General features: G+C 39.3%; 1 non-coding gene across 1 annotated transcript; it reads right to left on the bottom strand.

Annotated features, from left to right (window-relative positions):
- Positions 1 to 5,974: 5,974 nt before the first annotated feature.
- On the bottom strand, positions 5,975 to 6,077 carry LOC148548680 (small nucleolar RNA R71). The gene has a single exon (XR_015897515.1). It is a non-coding gene; the product is annotated as a small nucleolar RNA R71 (small nucleolar RNA).
- Positions 6,078 to 8,538: the final 2,461 nt, after the last annotated feature.

Below are 8,538 nucleotides of genomic sequence, written 5' to 3'. Positions count from 1 at the left end.
ACCAAACTTAGTCCCTTTCCAGTACCTCTTATGCAACAAATCAGCCATATACATGAAACCTTGTGCCTTTGCTAAAGGGAACAAAACTAAAAACTAGAAAACAGACAATGGTTGAGTAGTTTTCCTGATTGTTTGGAACTAATAACCATTTATGCAGAGGGTTAAAATGTATTTTTAAATGAAATTTTTGGTGGGACACCAAACTTAGCATCCTTAATTCACCCTTAAATTATTTTGGTATGCAACACCAAACTTCCTTTTATTGAAATAGTTAGGAAAAGAAAACTTCCTTTGGTTGGGTTGCCTCCAAACAAGCGCTTGTTTATCGTCATTAGCTTGACGGCTTCCTTCTTTGTTCATCCCAACTCCTGAACACTCTCTTCTTTGCTCCAAGATCCTCCCAGATAATGCTTAGCTCTTTGGCCATTTGCTGTGATTATTTTCTTTGTGGCTTCATTCAGAAGTTCAAGGCTTCCATGTGGGAAAACCTTAGTTATCAGATAAGGGTCAATCCATTTAGACTTGAGTTTGCCAGGAAAACCCTTGAGCCTGAAACTGTATAGGAGCACTTGTTGTCCTGGTTTGAACTCTCTTTTCAAGATTTTCTTGTCATGCCACTTCTTAGCTCTCTCCTTGTATATCTTTGTATTCTCATAAGCTTCTAATCTGAATTTCTCTAGCTCATTGGGTTGCAATAGCCTTTTCTCTCCTGCTACTTGAGGGTCAAGATTGAGGAGCTTAGTGGCCCAGTAAGCTTTATGTTCTAGCTCCACAGGAAGGTGACATTATTTAGCATAGATTAGCTGAAAGGGTGACTTTCCAATTGGGGTTTTGAATGCGGTTCTATATGCCCATAGAGCATGATCCAACTTTCTGGCCCAGTCTTTCCTTGTGATCCCAACTGTCTTCTCCAAGATTCTCTTTAGCTCCCTATTTGCCAATTCAGCTTGCCCATTAGTTTAAGGGTGATATGGTGTAGCCAGTTTTGAATTATTCCATATTTGTGGAGCAGCTTTTCCATCTGTCTGTTGCAAAAGTGGCTGCTACCATCACTAATAATGCCTTTAGTTACCTCATATCTAGTGAAAATGTGTCTCTTAAGAAATTAAAGAACAATTGGTGCATCATAGGTAGTTTTTGCTATGGCTTTCACCCATTTTGAGACATATTCTACTGCTACCAGAATGTATTTAAAGGAATAGGATGGAGGAAAGGGGCCCATGAAATCTATACCCCAGAGATCAAATAGTTCCACTTCCAAAATGAAGTTTTGAGGCATTTCATTTCTCTTTGTCAACCCTCTAGCTCTTTGACATTCATTGCATTGGTGCACAAACTCTCTGGCATCTTTGAATATAGTTGGCCAATAAAATCCACTCTGAAGCACTTTAGCTGCTGTTCTTTCTGGCCCAAAATGTCCCCCATAGGCTGAACTATGACAGTGCCACAATATGTCTCTCATCTCATTTTCAATAATGCACCTTCTAATCATCCCATCTGGACACCTCTTGAATAAGAATGGCTTGTCCTACAAGATTTCTTGGCTTCATTGCACATCTTCTTCACTTGTTGCTTGGTAAACTCTTGAGGAATCTTCCATCCCACCTTGTAGTTTGCAATGTCAGCAAACCAGGGTGCCTACTGGATTTGGAGAAGATATTCATCTGGAAACTTTTCATTCACTGGTTGTGGTGTATCTTGGTTGGCTTCTTGTGGTAGTCTTGACAAATGGTCTGCCACTTGGTTCTCGTTTCCTTTCATATATCTTACTTCATTGTCAAATTCTTGTAGCAGAAGCACCCACCTAATAAGCCTTGATTTTGAATCCTGGTTAGACATGAGATACTTGAGAGCAGCATGATCAGTATATACTATAACCTTTGAACTAATCAAGTATTATCTAAATTTATCAAATGCATATACAATTGCCAAGAGCTTTTTCTCAGTGGTGGTATAATTTTTCTGTCCCTCATTCAACACCTTACTTGCATAGTATATAACATGATGTAGCTTGTCTTTTTTTTGCCCCAATACAGCACCAATTGCAAAGTCACTTGCATCACACATGAGTTCAAAAGGTAATTCCCAATCTGGGGGTGTGATGATTGGTGTTGTAGTGAGTTTTCTTTTTAAAGTTTTAAAGACATGCTTGCAAGTGTCATTGATAAACCACTATTTTATGGTTTATCTTGTACTCAATTGAGTGGTTTTTATCAACTCTTTACCCACTTATTCATACTATTTGCATGTTTTACATTTTCCTTCATAGTTTTGTGCTATGATTGAAAACATGCTTCTTTGATCTTATATTTGCTTATTATTAATCCTCTCTTACTACCATTAGATGCCTTGATATGTGTGTTAAGTGTTTTCAGAGATTAGTCATCAAAGATGAAAGGATTGTCAACCACTAGCAAATTGCTCATTGGTTTGGCTATGTTTGAAAAATCCTTGATGAACCTTCTATAGAACCCAACATGCCCAAGAAAACTTCTTACTGCTTTTACATTGACAGGCATGGGAAACTTTTCAATGATGTCTATTTTAGCTTTGTCAACTTCTATACCCTTGCTTGAAACCTTATGCCCAAGAACAATACCCTCTGGTACCAAGAAATGGCATTTTTCCCAATTCAAAACTAAATTTGTTTCTTGGCATCTTTTTAATACAAGGGTTAGATGTTTCAAACAAGTGTCAAAATTGTTACCAAAGACAGAAAAGTCATCCATAAAGACCTCTAAAAATTTTTCTACCATGTAAGTGAATATGGAGAGCATACACCTTTGGAAGGTTGCTGGAGCATTGCAGAGTCCAAAAGACATCCTTCTGTAGGCAAAGACTCCAAATGGACAGGTGAATGAGGTTTTCTCTTGGTCCTTGGGATCTACCACTATTTGATTGCACCTAGATGATGCCAGGGCATCTTAGGCTAGTTTCACTAGCCTTTTTCTTTGTTTTTGATAGGTTTTATGCACTTTCTTAAGCTATAAGTAAGAAAATTGGGTAGAAAGTCATGTATGCCTATATTCATTCAACCATGAGTAATTTGATACAATTTCATGAGGATTTATGCGATGATTACTTGTATGCTAAGAATGATAAGAATTCTCATGATTTTAGCAAAGCTTTGATGTATTTATTGGTTGATGATAGGTAAAGGAAAGCATGGAGGAAGGTTGAAGAAGGAGCATGGAAAGGATGAAGAGGAAGCAACATTGGTGGCCAAGTTTGACCACCAATGTTGCCGCCTCAAACATTGGAAGAGAAATAGAGCACTTCTTTGTAACATGGCTGATGTTCACGTTGGAGGTGGCATTGGGGGTCCAACGTTAACCCCAACTTTGTGAGGAAATGATCAATTCTGGGGCTGAAAGATTTTTGAGTCGCGCGTGCGCGTCCATGACGTGTACGTGTTAAAAAGCAATTTTTGACATCCGCGTAGATGCGTGCATTACGCGTACGTGTAAATGAGTAATTTTGACCCATCTGCGCGGAAGCGCACGGTACGCGTACGTGCCATAACCTAACGTTGGAGGTCCAACGTTGCATCAAACGCTGCCTCCAACGTCCGTGATGCCCAGCCTAGAATTGAAATTGGAAGATTTTGAATCGACGCATACGCGTCAGTGACGCGTATACGCGGATGAAAAAAAAGCAATGGGCGCCTAAGCGCACAGTACGCGTACGCCCCAAAACGCCAACATTGGAGGGAACGTTGGAGGTCCAACGCTGCCTCCAACATCCCCTACCTTGTTTTAAATCTGGAAAATGAAAATTTTGCTTCCACACGCACACGCACAGTACGCGTACGCGTGGATGAGAATTTTTGGCCTTTTGCGCGGAAGCGCACGATACGCATACGCGCGGATCAGCTAACGTTGGCCCTCTAATATTGAGTCAAACGCCAATGACAGCAAGCTTCCTGGTTTCTGCTGGTCTAATTCAAGTGGCGTTTCAGTCAACGTTGGCCCTCAAACGTTAACTCAAACATGAAGTATTAGACTCAAATTTTACACAGATCTCTTCTCAACATCAAGAGCAACCAATTGGAGCGATCTTTAACCCAATTCCATGAAGGCCAAAAGCCCAATTGAAGGCTTGAAGATCAATAGAAGAAAGTGTATAAATAGCTTAGAATTTAAGTTAGACGGGGAGACTTTTGACACCAATTTTTCCATTTGTTTAGTTTTCATTTACTGCACTTGAATCTTAGAATGTATTTTACAATTCCAATTTCCCTTTTGAGGGCTATGAACAACTAAACCCCTTTCATTGGGTTAGGGAGATCTATTATAATTCAAGGGATCAAAAGTAGTTTTCATCTTCCTCTTATTTCTTTTCTCTTGATTTTTGTTAGAAAGCTTTCGGTCTTAATTCAATTGGATAGTTATCGTGAGAGAGAAGCTATCCATAATTAGAATTCTTCGGAGACTTGAGAGAGGAATGAAGCATTCATGCTAGAATTGCTTTCTCTCATTGGATTAGATTGGGGTTTGGATGGATATATTGACATGTAATCCTACCAATACTTTGATCTATGATTTGTGTGGTATAGTTAGTGACCGAACTTCAACTCTTCCCATGAGCAATTAAATCATGACATTGGGCAATTGTTCATGCTTAGAGAGATTGGTGAGCCAAGACATTGGGATCTAATCATCTAAGATTGCCAAGCAATGTCAATGAATGCATTGATTGAGGAAGAGGTGAAAATGATTTGATCCGGAGAATTCAATATCTCCCAAAACCCAATGAATCCTCCATCTCTGATCTTACCCATTCTGTTTACTTTTTGCATCTTTAATTTCATGCTTAATTCCCCGATCCCATTTAGTTTCCAGCAATTTAAGATTCTGTCATTTAATTTCTGCAATTTAATTCCTGTTATTTACTTTCTTGAAATTTAAATTTCCCGCCAATTTTACATTCTGCGATCTCGAATTTCAATTCCGATTCCGCTCAACTAGTATAATTCTTCAATTAATATTGATAAACCAACCAATCCCTGTGGGATTCGACCTCACTCTTTTGTGAGTTTTTACTTGATGACAATCCGGTACACTTACCGGTAGGAAAATTGTTGAGAGGCAGCTTTTGTGTATCAAATTTATGACACCGTTGCCGGGGATTGGTTTTGTATTGACAATTACTGAATTGATGGATACCTAGATTGAGCACTTTTATTTTCATTTGATTTATTAAATTTTTAATTTCAGCTGTTCCTTTTCAATTGCTGCTATTTTTAGTTATTTCTTTTTTATTTCTTTTATTTCTTTACTTTCCAGCAAGCTAACATACTAACTATTTGATCGATTGCTCTAACTAAGCTAACTATACTCTGTTTTAGTAGACTTTGTACTGGCTGTTTCTTGTACTTGTTCATTGTATGACAGGTAGGAGAAAGGAAATTTCCACCTCATTTGATAGTGAATCGGAAATAACCTTCCTGAGATTAAGAAGGGAAGCAAGAGGAAAGAGGGTTGTTGGAGCAGAAGAAGAGGAGGAATACTTTGATATAACCATGGAAGACAATATGGAAAACCACCATGAAGAAAAGGTGAATAATCATGCCAGAAGGGGTGGAGCTAACCCTGCTGGACAAGAGAGAAGAGTTTTGGGATCATACATTAATCCAAATCCAGGAAATTGTGGTAGCAGCATTCAGAGGCCAACCATCCATGCTAACAATTTTGAATTAAATCCTCATCTCATAACTCTTGTCCAGAACAACTGTTCTTTTGGAGGAAGTGCACAAGATGATCCTAATGAACATCTCACTAAATTCCAAAGGATATGTGACATGGTTAAGTCTAATAGTGTTCATCCTGACACCTATAGATTGTTACTATTTCCATTTTCTTTGAGAGACAATGCATCAAAATGGATGGAGTCATTCCCGAAGGAAAGCTTAACCACATGGGAAGATGTAATGAGCAGATTCTTGACAAGATTTTACCCTCCACAAAGAGTAAATAGGCTAAGAATTAAAGTGCAAACATTTAAACAGCAGGATGGTGAAACTCTATATGAAGCCTGGGAAAGATTCAAGGACTTGACAAAGAAATGCCCCATGACATGTTTAATGAGTGGGTGCAAATTTACATCTTCTACGAAGGGCTGAATTGTGAATAAAGGAAGGCTGTAGATCACTCATCTGGAGGTTTCCTAAACAAGAAAAAGACCATTGAAGAGGCTATTAATGTTATAGAGACAGTTGCTGACAATGAGTATTTTTATGCCTCAGATAGAAGCAACAACAGGGGAGTCTTGGAATTGAATCAAATGGATGCAATCCTGGCTCAGAACAAGATGATCACTAAGCAACTCGCTGAATTGACCAAGTAAATGGAGAAGAATTAGGTTGCAGCTATCCACACTCAATCATCACCTCAAGAAGAAGTAGAGACAGAAGAAGGAGCTAACTGGGAGGAAGCTAATTACCCTGGAAACTCATCCAGGCAAGCTAATGATCCATACTCTAAAACCTATAATTCCAGTTGGAGGAACCACCCAAACTTTAGGTGGGGGAACCAACAGAACCAAGGCTAAGATCACAGATCACACAATCCAACCCAATACAACAACTCCACTCACCAAAACTCCAATCAAAAACCATACCATATCACACAAAACACCTACTCACAACCACCATATCACAACTATAACAACCACTCTCAACACCCCAATTCCACCCAACCATCACCACATGAGGAGGACAGAATGGCCAAGATGGAAGCTATGCTTGCAAACATTAACAAAGAGTGTGAAGAAATGAAAAAATTCTGGGAAGAGGAGAGAAGTATTATGAAAAGTCGAGGGGAGGTTCTTAAGAATCTCGAACTTCAAGTAGGACATCTTTCACAACAATTTCCAAGGCCCACTGATAGTTTCCCAAGTGATACAGAGAAAACTCCAAGAGGGGAAATGAAGAAGGTAAGGTGGGAAGAATGTAAGTCAATCAATCTAAGCAGTGAAGAAGGTCTGAAGAAAGAGTGCTCCATACACTCAGAGCATGATGAAGGAAAGCCGAGGAAGGATGTAAAGGAGATAGAAGAAATAGATATCCCTAAACAGAGGAAGGAACAAGAAGAGAAAGAATACCTCAAACCCTTTATGCCACCAGCACCATTCCCACAGAGACTCAAGGGAAGTGAGGAAGACAGGTCATATTTAAGATTCCTATACATTTTTGCAACTCTCGGTGTCAACATCCCCTTCATCAGAATTTTTCAACAGATGCCAACATACATCAGGTGCATGAAAGAACTGTTGACTAAGAAAGGAACCTTAAAAGGGGGATAAACATTGACAATGAACAAGGAATGCAGTGCCCTCATCAAGAAAGACATACTCATGAAGAAAAAAGATCCAGGGAGTTTCCATGTTCCATGTGCCATAGGAGAGACAAAAATTGACAGAGGATTCTGCGACTTAAGAGCTAGCATAAATGTGATGCCTCTATCTCTTATGAAAAAATTGCAAATCAATGAGTTGAGATCCACGGATGTAATCGTCCAATTGGCAGATAAAACTTAGAAGAAGGCTAAAGGACTAATTGAAAATGTATTGGTGAAAGTAGGAAACTACTTCCTCCCCACTAACTTTGTTGTTCTTGACATGGAGGAAAGCTACCTCCATCCCATTATTCTGGGGAGACCATTTCTAGCTACTGGAAAAGTTCTCTTTGATGTAGAACAAGGAGAATTGATATTGAGAATACATGATGAGCAGCTCACTTTCCAGGCCTTCAAACCTGTGCATGAATCTGAGCAAGAGAGCAAGAAATTAAAAGAAGATCACATTGAGAGTCCCCTGAAGGAGAACAAAAATGAACCACAAGGGCAGCAGCTGGAGTTTTCCCTAATGGATAAACAAGAAGCTCAAGAGAAGAAGCAACAAATGGAGTTCAAGGAAGAGCCGAAGCCACAAGAGTTAAGAGGAGCAGCTAGCAAGGGACTTTAAGACACAACACTCATGGGAATACCACTGGAAGAAGAGGGAAGAATTGTGAAGAAATTACCAAGGGGATGGAGAAATAAAAAGATTTCTACAGAGGGTTTTTCCCCTGGAGACAAGGTGATATCAGCCCACCATCCACCAATCCCACCCCATCTTCCAACCATTCCATCTCAATTACCTCAAGTGTTCACAATTAGAAAGGTCCTCTCCCTAGAACATGTAGAAATCTTTAAGGATTCAAGTGGAGACTGCTTCACTGAAAGGGGAGAAGACCTAAGGCACTACAATCTACCATGACAAAGATCAACCGTCAAGCTAGTGACGCTAAAGAAGAGCTCCATGGGAGGTAGCCCATGATTTAGTTTTCTTTGTTTTTAATACTTCAATATGAATAAATGAGTGTTGCTCTAGCATGAATTCAAGACCACTTTGACAATTTCCATGACATTGAGAAGCATATGATCCAATTTTAAGTTTGGTGTGCCTACAAGCACACTAGGATACCCTTCAAAAATAATGATCATAATGCCCGTTTGGCAAGTCTTTCTTAGAATTTATGGCCAAACATTAAGTTTGGTG

Source organism: Arachis ipaensis, chromosome B8 (assembly GCF_059453495.1).
Source record: "Arachis ipaensis isolate K30076 ecotype BB chromosome B8, ASM5945349v1, whole genome shotgun sequence".
Lineage (NCBI taxonomy): Eukaryota > Viridiplantae > Streptophyta > Magnoliopsida > Fabales > Fabaceae > Arachis > Arachis ipaensis.
Note: the sequence above shows the minus strand (reverse complement) of the source record. Positions and strands in the feature narration are given on the sequence as shown.